Source organism: Diadema setosum, chromosome 21 (genome assembly GCF_964275005.1).
Source record: "Diadema setosum chromosome 21, eeDiaSeto1, whole genome shotgun sequence".
Classification (NCBI taxonomy): domain Eukaryota; kingdom Metazoa; phylum Echinodermata; class Echinoidea; order Diadematoida; family Diadematidae; genus Diadema; species Diadema setosum.
In genome coordinates this window covers 25,124,147-25,140,801 of record NC_092705.1, presented here as the reverse complement: position 1 = coordinate 25,140,801, position 16,655 = coordinate 25,124,147, and the positions used below count along the sequence as shown (strand labels likewise).

The window sequence follows — 16,655 nt, the reverse complement described above, 5'->3', positions numbered from 1 at the left end:
AAAGTCTGACTGCCCGACTGGGCAAGTGGCAATTAAAAGGTATGTATACAGCTTGACCTCGATTATCCGGCCATGTCGGGACCGGCGCTCATCCGGATAAGCGAATTGGCCGGATATGGGAGACACAATGTTAATGTATATAGTGGCCGTCCAAGCTGCCGTACAAGTGCACTAATGGCAGCTAGGCAGGTAGCGTACCCCGCAACGGTGGTGTAATCTATGCTAGCCTGCGAAAAATTGTAGTCCCTTCTTCACAAAAATAAAGTATATCTTTATGTGAAAATCATACATGTTTTACCTCATTAGATATTGAGAAACCTATCATGCACATCTTATGAAACAAGTGAAATAGATCCATGAAAGTCACTGTTTTTTCTCAATTTTGGGATGAAAAAAAAAAGTCCTTCACTGCGTGAAAGCGTCCGGATAATAGAGATTTCCGGATAAGAGGAGGCCGGATAATCGAGGTCGAACTGTATAATGTAGCACCCTGAGCTCCTATAATAGCAGACATCGCATTGTACGAGTGGTAGGTACTGTACAATCTTTATTAATATTACCAGTGCCATCAGCAACTAACTACCAACTCGTCCCAGTACGTATAATACAATTTGTATTTTAAAATCGTCCTTCACAACACTGGTCTGGCAAGCGAGATGGAGCCCCAGACCGGATCCAACTTTGCTACCAAGCCATCCAAGAACGCATCTGAAATGGGGCTGGCTGGGAGGCAAAATTGTGTATTGGCAGTAGCCCAAACTGTGAAGTTTCAAATTCAAAGCAGCAAGTCCAAAAAGTTGCACTGCTCATGATATTGCATCTGGACAAAATGGCCTGAATTCACGAAGGTGGTACAAATCTAAACCATGGTTTATGCAAATTTCTTCTACACTGTATGTAAATATGACTGACAGACTGCGTACACCAACAGACGTCCAGTAGAAAATGCACATTGTGCACATGTCAAAGGTACACCTATTTCACGCTTATTTTATGCCATGGTCCAAATCTGCACTATGGTCTAGGTTTAAACCAGGATCTAACCACCATCATGAATTTGGGCAAATGTGCTTTATTACCACCCAGACTGAGTAGTGATACTTGGCTCATGCCCTTGAGAGTTTCTGAAATGTGATTCCAATGTATCTGCACTTTCTAACTAGGCAAACTAGTGAAGATTTTTACACCACAGACTATGCAAAATGTAAGCTTTATAGTTTGTAATGACATTTAAATAAAATCACTTACTGTATTTAATGCTAGAACAAATCTGTGCACTTGACTGTACAGTTATATTTTCTGGGGAGGAGGGTGGGGGTGCATGTGTGTGTGTGTGTGTGTGTGTGAGAGTATCACTAAAAAAATCATTATCTATACATTTTATTGCAAATATTTTGGTTCGAAAATCTTCAACGATAATTGGAAAATTTCTTCGTACATCAAAGTTACTAGGCATACATTCATCAGACTATGAACTGTGTACTAAATATTCTTACGCTGTGTGTTAACTTACTTTGCGAGGTACCTATCTTATTTGGTGAAAACACTTTAATATCACTGAGTGTATTCTAAAAAATGGAGGTGTCCTTGCTACATTTAAATTGCACATCAGATGCTGCATATATACTGCAGCAGTGAAAGGTCTTGCTTGGTGCGAGAGTGAAATATTTGCTGCTATGTAGATTTCATACACCCTATGTACAGTGTACATACAGTGTAGACTCAAAACCAGTCTGAAGCTCAGTGCACAGGCTCATCCAACCAGAAACATTCCTATACCTTTTTATTTTTTTTTTCCTGTATTCATCAAACCCCAAATCCAGGTAATAGAGAAGGACTGTGATTGTTCACATCAATCTGATTATAGAGACTACTGTAAGGTCAGCTATATAAATGGCCCTCTAAGGTGCAGTTGGGAATGCCAGGCACTTTCTGTGTTGAGCAGGTGAGCTGGACAAGTGAAAAGCAACAAGTCTGTGAAACAGCAATCTTATCCCTCCCATTACAATCACCCCAAATTAAGTGTTTTTGACAATCAATTTTTGCAACGCAATGAGCAAACGTTAATTCTTGTGTGTGGACAAAAACAACAACTTTCTTTTTTTGGCAAGTAAAATTCCTATTTGGGCAAGTGTTTTGCAACAATTTGAAAGTCTGACTGCCCGACTGGGCAAGTGGCAATTAAAAGGTATGTATACAGCTTGACCTCGATTATCCGGCCATGTCGGGACCGGCGCTCATCCGGATAAGCGAATTGGCCGGATATGGGAGACACAATGTTAATGTATATAGTGGCCGTCCAAGCTGCCGTACAAGTGCACTAATGGCAGCTAGGCAGGTAGCGTACCCCGCAACGGTGGTGTAATCTATGCTAGCCTGCGAAAAATTGTAGTCCCTTCTTCACAAAAATAAAGTATATCTTTATGTGAAAATCATACATGTTTTACCTCATTAGATATTGAGAAACCTATCATGCACATCTTATGAAACAAGTGAAATAGATCCATGAAAGTCACTGTTTTTTCTCAATTTTGGGATGAAAAAAAAAAGTCCTTCACTGCGTGAAAGCGTCCGGATAATAGAGATTTCCGGATAAGAGGAGGCCGGATAATCGAGGTCGAACTGTATAATGTAGCACCCTGAGCTCCTATAATAGCAGACATCGCATTGTACGAGTGGTAGGTACTGTACAATCTTTATTAATATTACCAGTGCCATCAGCAACTAACTACCAACTCGTCCCAGTACGTATAATACAATTTGTATTTTAAAATCGTCCTTCACAACACTGGTCTGGCAAGCGAGATGGAGCCCCAGACCGGATCCAACTTTGCTACCAAGCCATCCAAGAACGCATCTGAAATGGGGCTGGCTGGGAGGCAAAATTGTGTATTGGCAGTAGCCCAAACTGTGAAGTTTCAAATTCAAAGCAGCAAGTCCAAAAAATTGCACTGCTCATGATATTGCATCTGGACAAAATGGCCTGAATTCACGAAGGTGGTACAAATCTAAACCATGGTTTATGCAAATTTCTTCTACACTGTATGTAAATATGACTGACAGACTGCGTACACCAACAGACGTCCAGTAGAAAATGCACATTGTGCACATGTCAAAGGTACACCTATTTCACGCTTATTTTATGCCATGGTCCAAATCTGCACTATGGTCTAGGTTTAAACCAGGATCTAACCACCATCATGAATTTGGGCAAATGTGCTTTATTACCACCCAGACTGAGTAGTGATACTTGGCTCATGCCCTTGAGAGTTTCTGAAATGTGATTCCAATGTATCTGCACTTTCTAACTAGGCAAACTAGTGAAGATTTTTACACCACAGACTATGCAAAATGTAAGCTTTATAGTTTGTAATGACATTTAAATAAAATCACTTACTGTATTTAATGCTAGAACAAATCTGTGCACTTGACTGTACAGTTATATTTTCTGGGGAGGAGGGTGGGGGTGCATGTGTGTGTGTGTGTGTGTGTGTGAGAGTATCACTAAAAAAATCATTATCTATACATTTTATTGCAAATATTTTGGTTCGAAAATCTTCAACGATAATTGGAAAATTTCTTCGTACATCAAAGTTACTAGGCATACATTCATCAGACTATGAACTGTGTACTAAATATTCTTACGCTGTGTGTTAACTTACTTTGCGAGGTACCTATCTTATTTGGTGAAAACACTTTAATATCACTGAGTGTATTCTAAAAAATGGAGGTGTCCTTGCTACATTTAAATTGCACATCAGATGCTGCATATATACTGCAGCAGTGAAAGGTCTTGCTTGGTGCGAGAGTGAAATATTTGCTGCTATGTAGATTTCATACACCCTATGTACAGTGTACATACAGTGTAGACTCAAAACCAGTCTGAAGCTCAGTGCACAGGCTCATCCAACCAGAAACATTCCTATACCTTTTTATTTTTTTTTTCCTGTATTCATCAAACCCCAAATCCAGGTAATAGAGAAGGACTGTGATTGTTCACATCAATCTGATTATAGAGACTACTGTAAGGTCAGCTATATAAATGGCCCTCTAAGGTGCAGTTGGGAATGCCAGGCACTTTCTGTGTTGAGCAGGTGAGCTGGACAAGTGAAAAGCAACAAGTCTGTGAAACAGCAATCTTATCCCTCCCATTACAATCACCCCAAATTAAGTGTTTTTGACAATCAATTTTTGCAACGCAATGAGCAAACGTTAATTCTTGTGTGTGGACAAAAACAATGGCTCACTCTTGCGATACACAAGAATCGCAATGCGAAAATAGTCCCACTTTATTTTTTTCTCCCTAACTCTCTTGATTGTTTATCCGCATGCGGCGTGTGTGAACAGCCACAACGAAACCCTTAATATTTTGTTAATCTTACACGTAACTTGCCACACTACAGTGTAGATCCACACACTCTGGTGCACAGGGTCAGGCTCCGGTCATATTGTGTGGGTATGCACAATTTGGGGATTAAAAGCACTGCATTTGAAACTGAATAATTTCTTCTCTTTTTTTCTTGCCATGTGTGAACAGTGGCAAATAAAAACAATTTCGAAATCAATATAATTTTATGTAAAACTGAACATATTGTATTGTATCGTGACACTTACAGTTTCACAGGTATGGACCGTTGCCAATAAACCAACTCGTCGAATTGCAACAACCGTGACGTCCCTTTTGTCAACTTGGTACTTATTGCTTATCAGGCAGCTTCAATGATCATAAAAGTCACAGCATTCATTGTAGTTCACAGTATAGGCAACTCCCGTTAACGAAGTCCTCGGGACCGGCAGTTTTCTTTCATTACATTGAAATTTAGTGGCCATATGGATATCCCAACAAATAAAGTGTATTTTTTAATGGGTGCGTTCGAGCGCTCTCCTAAAGCGAACTGTACCATACCGTACAGTACCCCCGCCAGAGGAGCGCTCGAACGCTCCTAAAGTGTACCGTACCGTATTGTACCGAGCCAAAAGTGGACCACTTCCCGATGTGCTCCAAAAGCGTACCAAAGCGTACCAAAACTTCGCTGTAAAGCATGCGCTATCTCATACCTCACGATGCAAAGACATCATTCTCTTTGTTCGGGACAGCTGCAAGTAGTACAAGCGTCAGGTGGATGACATTCTTGCTACAAAATGCGTGACCTTTTCTAAAAATAACTTGTGAGGTACGCTTTCTCGACAAAGCGCTCAAACGCTTCAAATCTGGCACAGTTCGGTACGATACGCTTTGGTTCAGTTCGCTTTGGTTCGCTTTAGAGCGCTCGGACGCACCTTTACTGACAATGTTGGGCCCTAAATCCTACTTCCTTGTATCCCAAATTTCATTACAACCATGTTCATTAAAACTGGAGTGCACTGTATTCCCCTTTGTTATGAAATCATACTGATTTTGTGTTCCTAAATATGAATGTAAATGATTTGTGTTGTTAGAAATTACAACTGTAAATAAATGAAATGAAATGATGACTGTCATCATCATGTAATTTACTTTATACTTCAAGAGTAAATCAAGATTTTCAATGTTTTTTTTTATGTACATGTAGTCTCAAAGTGGAATAAAACAAGCCTCATCCCTCCCCCCCCCCCCATATCAATCAAAGCATGGTCATTGATGTACACGTGTAGGCAGTTACAAAATATTTCAGTTGAATCTCTGATGGCAAAATTATGTCACCTTGTGGAGGCTTCAAACTTTCCAGTCACAAAGAAATGAGAATAGTCACAGTCACCATCAACTGTGTACAATATACTTGTCTTTGAAAGTACAACGGAATCCACGTTAATTGGACAAGTGTGATACACCCCTGTAATACTATCCTTTCCTGTGTGAGGAAATGGAAAACGGTAATGCATGCTTTTCTTGGTGTAAGGACACATCCATAAACATTTATCCAATTTTCATTGGGATTATAACCTGCAATCCAGAGCTGAGAGCTTCAATGGACTGGAAAGTTTTTGAAATGAATGCAATGTTTGAAAATTATATATTTCCTCATTTTTACATTTGGCAACAGTCTGCATGCTACATTGTATGTAGAATGTATGGATCACGTTCTTGAAGCAATATTGACCATATACACAGTGCACTGTAATACAAGAACTTGTGAAAGTTGATGTGGGTACAAAAGACAAAACAAAACAAATGTGAATATGAGCACAATATATGTGACACTTGGTTTCATAATGAGTGCAAGTGCCCTTATTTTATCTTTGTTCAGAAGTGAAAATGATAGACATTGTACTGTATGCAAAGCACTCTTACTCCCCATTTGTGTATCATGCATGATCATTTCCTCTCGCTGTTTTGTTTGTACTTTTTGGTTTCTCATCAAAGAACTCAAGACAAATGTTGGGATCATACATCCATATATCATGCACACTATGCCTTTTGGACCAGATTTTGATCTACACTGCACAGTAGGCCTATATAAATCACAATACATTAGAAAAAAAAAAAAAAAAAAAAAAGAGGAAAAGATCTTGAGAGCCTTACTGAGTGGAAAGGACAACCACTGCCTGAACAAAAAGAGTCTGGACACGATCTGGGTTGTCACAATAACCCAGGAACGACAGGAAACTTGCAGATTCCTGCAGATTCCTGCAGCTTCCTGAACTCCCGGCATTGGCGTTGGTCAAGGCTCTGACTTGGGAACATGACCTGCCATTAAATTTTACCATCTTGAGCTCAGTCAGAAGCTGGTGATAGGCCTGATCAAGAGCATGGGATAGTCTAATTGAGCTAGCGTACAATGGGATCGAACTTGACACTTAGCCAACTGACCACAGAGTGTCCAAAATGTACAAAGTATACTTTTCGACGATGATGGAAAAGTGGTTATTTAAGGGACAGGCTCACCCAAATGTGCGTTGATTCAGGGAATGCAGCAATATTACATGTAGTAGACCACATCAGTACAAGTTTGAGAGAAATCATACAATCCATTCAAAAGTTATGAATTTTAAAAGTTTCAGTGCCGCTACAGCTGGATGAGAAGACTACAGTTTATGATGTCACACACATGTATCGATAATCAAAAGAAAATATTAGGAGAATTCCACAAATTTCCTTTTTTAATGAAAATTACACATTCCCTTGATGTGTTACTTCAGGGCTCCACACTAACTTTTATTTTTGGTGGCCCAAAGGCAAACATCCGACCTTTTTTGGTGGCCCAATCAGGCCATCAAATTCTTCATTTCTGAAATTTTGGTGGCCCCGGGCCACTGGGCTACCGTTAGTGTCAAGCCCTGGGTTACTGGCATACAAAATACATGTACAGTTGAACCTCTCTTATCCGGCCTCCCTTTATCCGGATCTCTCTATTATATGGACGCAATCTCGCCGTGATTTTTTTTTTTTAAATAATTACGGGAGGAAAGGGGGATTCCCAACTCCTTGAGAACTCCTACACAAACACACATGAATTACATATTACTTCCAACATTAACATACACCTCTATTTTGGGGTCTGTTACTAAGTGTAACAATGAAAAGGTTGCAGTATACACATTACTACATGTGGTACTACAATGGGCTACATCAGTACATACAGTATGTGTATGTATATGTACCATGTATAAAGCATTGAGTCTCCCGTATCCGGCCAAATCCCTTATCCGGATGAGCCCCGGTCCCGACTTGTCTGGATACGAGAGGTTCAACTGTACATGTAGTTGTATGTTAAGGGTAATTACAATCATTCCCCCTGCTTTCTGAAAGAGGCAAGACAAGCCCTTTGTATGCTAGAAAAATGAAAATGTATTGAATTTCCTTTTTTAAACACCATTCTTCGTAGAAGACATGTATGTGACATCACAAACTGTACAAGTCTTCACATCCAGCCATGGTTGTTGCACAAAAACTTCATGGCTTTTGAACGGATTGTCTGATTTTCCTCAAATTTTCACCATGAGTGATGTATTCTACTGATGTTGTTGCAATCACTCAATCCACACATATTTGGGTGCACTTGTCCTTTAAACACTTACATTGTATGAAGGCCTACCGACTGTGCATTGCACCGATCTACACACACGCGCTTGTAGTTTCTTTGGGCAATTGTGGGAAAAATGATGTAAGGAGCCCTGATTAATAATTCTACAAGTATAAAGTCAAAATCTTGTGACAGTTCTGTACATCTTACTAAAGTGAATCACAACGCGATGACTTTTTATTTCATTGTACAGCTTGCTCTGTATTGCTTCCAGACCGCACTGACACACATATAAATTCCCCTTGTAAAGTAGAACAATCTCTAAAGCTTCACATGATATGACAAATACGCATGCCATGTAATTCTACGCAATACGAAATGTGATATTCACGGGGGCGTGAAGTGTCAAAGTGCAGAACCACATTCAATGCCACGATTCTTTTCCTGTGTACAAAGCCTACTAATCTGAGCATGAAGTGGTTATACATATTACAACTGAATTTGACCTTAGAGGAAAAGCACAACATATCATATCACAAAATACTCTTTTGAATTGATCAATCACATACTTGCCAACTCTACCGCTTTTGGAGTAGACTACTGCTTTTGAGAGATTTCAAGCTCGCGCTGCTCGCGAGTCGCATGGGCAGCCTGGATTCTATCGCTTTCTCAAATGAAAATGTTGGCAATGTATACAGTCACTCTCTGCCCTTCTATTGCAATCATTGATTCATTGACCATTGGCTTGCCTTGACTGAATGTGTCTACAGAACAGGAAGTCTATGGCACACTTGTTGTTTTGTGTTTACACTGTACACAGTGCTTATTTTTCTGTGGAACTTTGCTGGCAGATGAACTGTTTTCATTGTGCCTACTGTCTGGAGGTGGGAAGCACATAAAAAACACAATGCAAGCTTGCAAATGACGACCTGCAACATGAAAATAAAATGATAAGCAAAGGCCTTTATATATATATTAATAGTGTTGTTTAGGGAAAAGCTGAGAATCTATAATTGGCCAAAATTTGAGATACATTGTAAATGTACATGGATTCCGCAAAATCATGACTCAGCATTTGCTCATTAACGAGGATACACCTGGTTTAAGTGCATCAGTTAAAATGATCCTTCCACAGTGCAATCAAAACAGAATACCGGTACTGTAAAAAGTGGATGTTTTTGCGGTGCAGAAATTTTCACACATTTTGCGCAACCAGAAACTAAAATGCGAAGTTAATGCACGCAAATATTTTTGCTTGGTAATGATATGTACCACTACATGTACATGTATGTAATGTCTCGATTCAGCGGAATTAAAACACCCAAAAACCCATCTTACTCGGCAGAGCGCAAAAAAAAATTACTTGCACAAAAATTTGCACAGTTTTAAAGTACTCAGAGCTCCTTAAAGTGCACCAGCAGCTATCCTTTGCAACCATTACCTTCAAGTGAAAAATCCACGCTCTTCCCTGAAGCAAACAGCCAATGCACCGAGGTCGTCTTCCTGTCCTGTTTTTTGAGGTACAGTCTTTCGTTGCACAGTCCACTGCCACAAAATGGGTAGGTCCTAGAAAAACTTGTTTCAGTTTTGGACTCCGGGCACTAGCAGCTTCCTAGAAAGCACAAACAAGATGAGTACATATATTACGTGTATGTACCATAGGATATGTATAAATCTATGTGTATTCAAGTGCTATAAGTGAGCTAACTTGATCTCATATTTAATGTGTCAGTATGGTCCCACAGTGAATTTGTGTAAAACATCATTTGTTTTTTTTATATCTCCCTACATTACCAATATATAGCCAGATTATATGATATACTTGACTTTCTAGGAAAACCTGATTTAAAGAATTAACACTTTTCAGAATCAACATTTACATGATGAATTTTTAGGACAGTACTGCTCCTTGCTTTTATCAAATGTACACTGTACGCATGCAACATACACTAGTAGACCCATTTTGAGAGATTTTCTTTGAATGCCCTAAATAAACCGTTTAAACAAGATGTCTTGAACTTCTAGTGTCTTGAATGTTACAAAGATTGTAGTGCAACAAGACTTTTATAATGCAATGCTGTACAGCAGCTAAGCAGCAGCAAAATGGTGGTTTTATAGCATACCGGTACAAAGTGTAGCTACAAACTTTTTGCAGATGTGCAGTCAAAGTGCACACAACTACCCATTGGCGCACATTATTTCTAAATGTAACAGCTTCATTGTACCTGTACAACAGCTTTTAGTGGTCTACTGTTACTGCATACTGTACACACTGTACAGTAGGTTGCATGCTGCCCTGAAACTGAATAGCCAAGCATTGTATTCCGATTCCAATTCTGTATGTCATGCTTGTGAATACTCCAGCATTTGTTAAGTAGTGTAGTAATGTATTCCTGACTGCTTCATCCAGAAAAGAGCATACCAACAATTGCTGCAGCAGTAGCCAACACACCATTTGTATTCAACTGCCTCGTTATCATGAATATCATTTGAGTTCGGTCAATCAGTCTGCGAGAAGCTGTCTTTTTACAGCGTCACAGCAAGTTCTCAGTTCATGCAATTTTTAATTTTTAACAAACGCAAACAGAAGGAAACTGACCAGAAACGAATACAATTTATTAGTATTAGTGGAAAAATGAGCACAAAAAAAAAAATGGGATATCCTGATGGAATTTTCTTTGCTCATTTTTCCACTAATAAATCATATAATTTTTGTTACATAATTACTGCTGACACATAAAAGAAAGACTGCAGGAGATTGAGAAAGTAAGCTATGAACAGAATCATGTTAAACAGTGTTTACATGCACTTTGAAGATTAATATCGCAATTTCCGGAACATTCTTCCATAATTTTAGCAAACCTTCCTGACATGTTAGCTGGTCCCACCACCACTTTTAGTAACAAAAAAATAATAAAAATCCCCCCAAAGTATAATAATCACCACTATGTAATCAAAGAAATTCATAATCAATGCCTTATAACACCTTTTAAATTTTGAGTGATGTACATTCCATGGGTGTATGCAAGGGGGGGTCGGGAGGGTCGTACGACCCCCCCAAATTTTCAAAAGGTCCACTTTTTGTAAAAGACATGCACCTTTGTATGCACCAAATGGCCCCATTTTAAGACATAAAATTCAAAAACTCCCTACCGTGGGAGGGGGGACACCCCCCTCCCACACCCTCCCCCCCCCCCCCCCCCCCGGCTCGGTCGCTCCGCTCCCTTGCAAAGGTAAAGGTCCAAAAATTGTGATTACGACCCCCCCAGAAAAAATCCTGGATACACCCCTGCATTCTAATCTTGGGTTCTACACATCTGAATGTTGAGCACGAGGCAGTTTTCTTCAAAATGCCATTGGCTGTGATTGTATTTGTAGTGCATTTATACTAGGTACAAGTTTGCTCTTCAACAAAATACATTGTAGGCCCTATGCCCTTTTCATATAGATTTAAGGTGCATGCATATATGATCAGGACATCCTGACACTGGTGACAGTCAGATACAACTGTATGTATTACTATGGTATGTTTACAGGCGTGATGCCACGGCCATTGTCGGCACTGAGGGCAGAGCTACCAAGTCTCACGCATTCTGCGTGAGACTCAAGCATTTAGGGGCCGTCTCACGATCTCACGCATGGCACCCATTTTTCTCACGCATCAACTTGGGCCTATAATAAGGAGCATATCTCAAAGGATTAGAGTGATAGTTGCAATTGACGGTATATTTTCCTTTTGTCTTTCAAAATAAGTAAAAAATAGTCACTTACAGTGTAAGTATGCACCTGATCGCACCATTAAGAGCTAAGAATTGAAAAAAGCTCCCTACCGTGGGAGGCCACAGGGAAAAAAAACCCCTCCCACACCCTCGCTCGCACGCACATTCACTCGCTGAGATGTCGAGTCACGAAAATCTCACTCATAAAATTTTTTTGAACTTGGCATCCCTGTGAGGGGTGCAAATCTGAAGTGCCATAATCAGATAATAATCCATTATGGTCCATTTCTGACGTGTTTGGAAACTGGTAGCACAGCACATTTGTGTGAGAGCGACCCCCCTGGCCAATTATGATTCATTAACTTGGTGCTCTTTTCAGCACACGTACCACTTTCTATTTCTCTTTCACTTAATTAAATTCGAGGTTAAAAATAGATCTATGGCATATAAGCTTTTTGTTATGAATAATATATTTTCAATGCTAAAGTTTCAACTAGAGTCTATTCACGAAGAACTAGCAGTGCGTTGTTTATATCTATTTTACTGGAAGGTCAAAAATGTGCTCCGCTCCGGCAAAGCAAAGGAAACAACTAGCAACTTGACCGAAAGATCGGTCTGTATCTGGTCGTCGGGGAAATGTTCCGCGGAGACTGCATCTGGCTTCATGGATCCCCTCCTTGTCTGCGGAGGAGAGCGATAACGTCAAAAAAATAAAAGACTCCTCCGGACAGATGGATCTTTCTGTCCAAGGAACAACATGCAGCACTGGACACACACACACACCCGAATGATAAAAAAGTTGGAGCACCAGTTATGGACAGTTTACTGCTAACATATTCAGGAATAAAAACTACAAACATCATTCAGACTCGTAAGTTGTTGTAATCCCTTGATAGGGAATCAAAATTCAACAAAGAACCGAGCGTAACATGAAGCAAAACACAATTGTTCGTGTAGAAATATCCGACACGATATACACTGGCTCGTTTGTTATATGAAATCGCCATTGTCAATGCACACATGTGTTGTGCATATCGCTGAGGCTTCCTTCGTTTGACACAGTGGCACAGTCAGACATCCTGTGGGCCATGGGCGCCTGCAGCCAGTCACCGACTACCACACAAACGGAACGACAGAAGCTAGTTCGTTCCGGAACATTGTTCTCGCTGTAGCAAACAACAACACGATTTAACTCAAAACGTTAAAATATCATAAGAATATACAAACCTGGTAAGAAATATTGTCGACGTTATAGAAGGGAAAATCCGTAATATTATCCCGAGAACTCTCCCAGCTGATTAGGGTTGGGCGTCTACTTTCTCTCACCACTATACGAGCGAGTCATACACAGTCATAATTTCTGGTACACAAATGTACCGGAAGAGGGCGGTATAACTAAGCCCTAAATCAGAGTCAACATAATTAACATCATTCACATAAGCACAGCTGTACAGGGTGATAATCAAAATAAACCATTATCACTTATCTTTTCTTTCTTTTTTTTTTTTTAAGATAGCACCAGAATGAACTCACATCAGCATGTCACGCAGTCATATCAGATACTGATGGCATGCTAAGTCAGGAATCGAGCTGCATTTTCATATTAATTTTCTAAATGATGAAAGAAGCCATGCCCAAAGTGACTCAATGATTGAAAACTCGAAAAACTTGAAAAATTGCTTAGTAAACAATGTCATTAAGATTACTGTTGCTGTTTGCGCGTATGCATATATTTGAAGAGTTTGTTTGCAAAAACCAATAAGTCCATTTTTGACGATTTTAAAGTACGGTCTCTGTCATAAAGTACAAAATAATACCTTTTAAATGATATATTGGTCATTACATATAAAGGTACATTTTTGAAGTTATGGTCAAAAGAAGCAAAATTTTCTTATTATTCTCTTTATTTTTCTTGACATTTAATCGCAAATATCTCCATTTGACAAATATGGATTTATTGGTTTTTGCAAACAAACTCTTCATTTCATAGTACTCAAGTTGTACCCTGTACTTTATTGTGGACAAAATTCAGTTTCAAAAATTTTTTACACGTCGTGCATGACAAAGATATTAAAAACATTAATGTAAACGTACCGGTATCCCGTAGTCAAAGCCATTTATTCACAGTAATTGGACAAACAATGGCTAAATAGTTATGGTATCCAGCCCTGCTATGTCTGGTGCAGTTGTAGCAACCTGCTAAGAAATTATGAAAAACTCAACCACTCTTGGCAACTTATATCCAGGCTGAACCAAGATAGAACAATTCTCTGTCACGCCTGATATGTACCTATTGTGATATGATCTAAAAAAAGGAAGTCCCTAAAAAGTACCAAATTTGACTGAATAGAAGCAGAAAAAGAGGAACAGGACAATAGAAAACTGAAAAAAATTCTGATGAAAACTGAGAAAGTTGTTATTTTTTTTTTTCTAAAGTTGTGACCAATCAAATTGTCATTTGCTCTGTCTATTAAAAAAATAATAATAATGCCGGCCCATTGAATGAATTTCCAGTTGTACATGAACCTGTTACACAATCACTGTAAAAGTATTTTTATACGTGATCCTCGCATGCACAATGCAAGATTTGACGGAATATGATGTGCAAAGCAACTGGAAAGTGAGCTCACAAGCTACGTAACAGAGTTGCCAATTTGTGCTTGATTGATGAAGACTTGAGAAAAATCAAAACTTTCCCAGTTTTGATAAGAATTTTCTCAAAATTACACTGTCCTTTTCCTCTCATTTTATGATTCAATTCACACAAAACTAATTTGCAGGATGGACTTCCCCTTTAAAGGTGCATAGTCCCGGTAGTGTAAAGGGCGCTGTTGATGATACTGCCGATCACCGTGAGCATTGATACGAAGATTACCGAAGTTGAGCTGTCATCAAGAGTAAAGCGCGTAGGTGTTGCTAAGTAACATTGCCTTCGTTGTCTTCTCTGCGCATCATGCGGTCTGTAGTATAATGCCAGGGTGCGTGCATATGTGCTTCTTATTATGACATCACAAAAGAAGTTTGCTAAAGCTGTCATCCCCCTCAGCTGAATCATGAGCCGAACTGTGATCCGACCACTGACTACAGTGGATCGGACTGCTTCGGACTCGGGGAAGTGGGCCAAAGCGTAAGCGCCAAAGAGGAGATGATAGCATAGGTCTCTATAGGAAACTTGCGCCGTGCGCACGCGTATGCATTTGACTAAAACACCGGGACCATGCACCTTTAAGAATCTTATTAGATTACCAATGCAAAAAAAAACAAAAAACAACTAGAAATGTCGCTTTGGCGACTGGTATGCCTCCGCCATAATGCATGATTTTCCCAATAGGTCTAGATAGTACATGTGGACAATGTGTGATTACATTTTCACAAAATTGGCAAAATATTGAAATGACAAGTTTGTCACAAATGTGTTGAATGTTCACCTTCCTTGACCTAGGTTGAATTGGATGAATAGGAGAGCATGTATCTAGGGATTTAAGGACTTTAACTTGACTTTGACCCATTCATACATTTAGGCATTGAGTAATTTTCAAGGTACAGGTGTGGAGAAAAAGTGCAATTTCTGAATTGAATAGTAAATTGTTACCATTTTCATCTGGCCCTTGACCCTAAAATTCATAAGATAATTACTTTCAGGTAGAACATGCATAATATGTACTAAGTTTCAAGATAACTTGAGCCACTTCCGAGATATGGAGGAAAAAGTTAGTTCAGCACTTTCACTTGATCTTTGACCTTTTGACCTTTGAGGCAAAAAAAGAAGAAAAAAAAAACTTTCCAGAGAATTTCTATTAGGTTACACACGCATACACCAAGTGTAAAAAAAATAACCCTGCTGGCATTGCATAAATATGAGGGTAATAGTAAAATTTTGAAGTCTTGCACTTGACCTTTGACCCGTGACCTTTGACCCCATGAACCCTACATTCTCTAGATAATCACTTCCAGTCAGTACATGTATATACTATGTTCCATGAAGATACCTTGAACAATTTTCCAAGGTACGGAGAAAAAAAAGAAGTTTTAATATTTTTACTTGACCTTTTGACCTTTGACCTTTGACCTCATGACCCAAACTTTCACCAGAGAATCTTAATTGGGTAATACATGTATACACTAAGTTTCAAGAAAATCTCTTCAGGCATTCAATAGATATGGTGGAAATAGTGAAATTTTATGTATTTGACCCTGACCTTGTGACCTTTGACCTATGACCTCATGACCCAAACTTTCACCAGAGAATCTTAATTGGGTAATACATGTATACACTAAGTTTCAAGAAAATCTCTTCAGGCATTCAATAGATATGGTAGAAATAGTGAAATTTTATGTATTTGACCTTGACCTTTTGACCTTTGACCTTGAGCATGTGCACCCAAAAGTTGATAGGCACAACTTCACCCCCTAATACACATACATGCCAAGTTTCATTAGGATACCTCTACAGGTTTCGATAGTTACCTTGTCCACAAAATTCATTACGGACGGACGGAAGGACGGACGGACGGAAGGACGGACGGACGGACGGACGGACGGACGGACGGACGGACGGACAACCCGAAAACATAATGCCTCCGGCACCACTTCGTGGCGGAGGCATAAAAAAAACCTTGAATTCTTTGGCCAATTTCCTACAAGTCTTCAACATTTCAGCAATCTAGGACAATGTTGGCAGACACACACACACACACACACACACACACATACAAAGTTACACACAAACATAAGGGAGGGGTATCTTCCATGAATGAGGCAACTTGCCTGAGTCGAATCTAAAGGTTTCAGAGAAAATTCTTTGAATTGTGTGAACTTCGGTCAAAACAATAAAATATAAACCGTTTATATCAATCTGGTCGAATTTTTCCACAATATAGCCAATTTTTTTACTTGAGCAAGGTCAACTTTGGTGAGGATGACTGGAGTGTACAATATGTACTGTAAAAGTGGAAAATTTCGCGGTGTTGAAATTTTCACGCATTTCGCGCAA

General features: G+C 39.3%; 1 protein-coding gene across 1 annotated transcript in view; it reads right to left on the bottom strand.

Annotated features, from left to right (window-relative positions):
* Positions 1 to 12,991, bottom strand: part of LOC140244729 (ras-related protein Rac2-like) — a 64,154-nt gene extending 51,163 nt beyond the window's left edge. The window contains exons 1-2 of the mRNA XM_072324341.1: positions 12,890 to 12,991; positions 9,385 to 9,555 (exon numbers count right to left, since the gene is read on the bottom strand). The gene's annotated coding sequence lies outside the window, so the exon portion shown is untranslated. The remainder of the gene's footprint in view (positions 1 to 9,384; positions 9,556 to 12,889) is intronic.
* Between the last annotated feature and the right edge of the window lie 3,664 nt (positions 12,992 to 16,655).